The 1,072-nt window shown below is 40.3% G+C and overlaps 1 protein-coding gene across 1 annotated transcript in view; it reads right to left on the bottom strand.

The window, feature by feature from the left end:
* Positions 1–1,072, bottom strand: part of ADRA1A (adrenoceptor alpha 1A) — a 117,018-nt gene that overhangs the window by 2,879 nt on the left and 113,067 nt on the right. The window lies entirely within an intron of this gene.

Raw genomic sequence — 1,072 nt, 5'->3', positions numbered from 1 at the left:
TAAGATTTTTTGTTCTGATGATGCCTTATACCTGATCCCTTCGACACCTCGTGATTGCATAGGCTGGTGTGCTTCTTCCATGTGGGCTTTGTTGCTTCTGAGCTTGATGGTCGCTTGATTACTTTCAATCCTTTAAGACCCCAGATGCTATACTTTTTGATAGCCAAGCACCATCAGCTTTCTTCGCCGCATTTGGTTATGCATCCATTTGTCTTCCTAGGCTTTAATCTTTATGGATGGAAGCAGGTCTAGATCTTCCTCTGGTGGAGTGGTTGAGGGTGGGGTTGGAACTATCAACCTTTCAGTTAGCAGTCCAGCACTTAGCAATTAGCACAACTAGGATTGCTCCATATCTCCTGATGACTTCTAACTGCATGACAACGAGAGCCTCCACAGTCTCCAGTCCAATCTACCTTTCTAACAACATCACCCTTGATCAAGCCCCACCAGGGTTGTCCCTGGGTTTGTTGACACCTCCCTTCGTTCCCCCCACCCCCCAGATTTTTAAAATGTAGTCTTATTGTCATATAATTCATATATCATACAATCTAATCATTCATTCTATTAAGAAGAACTTGCAATTATCACCATAATCAGTTTCAGAACATTCTTCTACTCATTGTTGCCAGTACCCCAAGTCTCCCTAAACTCGCCTATCATGCCCCTAGGTGATTATTAATCCAGTCACTATCTTTATAGATTTGTCTAACCTGGATATAATATACAGATAATGATAGAAAGCAAAAACCAAGAAATAAACAACAACAACAAAACTGAAAAACCTCAATAGAGAAGCAAACAGAAAATAGAAAGTGTTACATTTTAACCTAAATAAATCTTCCATAATTTCAATTTTCCGACACCCTCTGTCTGATAGCAAGGCTATTCACATCCCTAGGTTATGATCAGAGGGAATTTACCAAAAGCTTAATTCATGTGGGAATCTGGCAAATGGATTTTGGGCTTCTACTGTCATCCGTAGCCTTCTGCAAACTGCGAGTTCAGATTTCAAGCTGACTATAATCTCCTCCAGATTCGGATTTTACTGTTTACAATTCTTGGATCACATAGG

This window comes from Echinops telfairi, unplaced genomic scaffold (genome assembly GCF_000313985.2).
Source record: "Echinops telfairi isolate 266 unplaced genomic scaffold, ASM31398v2 ScPeMD7_9;HRSCAF=40, whole genome shotgun sequence".
NCBI lineage: Eukaryota > Metazoa > Chordata > Mammalia > Afrosoricida > Tenrecidae > Echinops > Echinops telfairi.
This window is presented reverse-complemented; position numbering and strand designations above follow the sequence as displayed.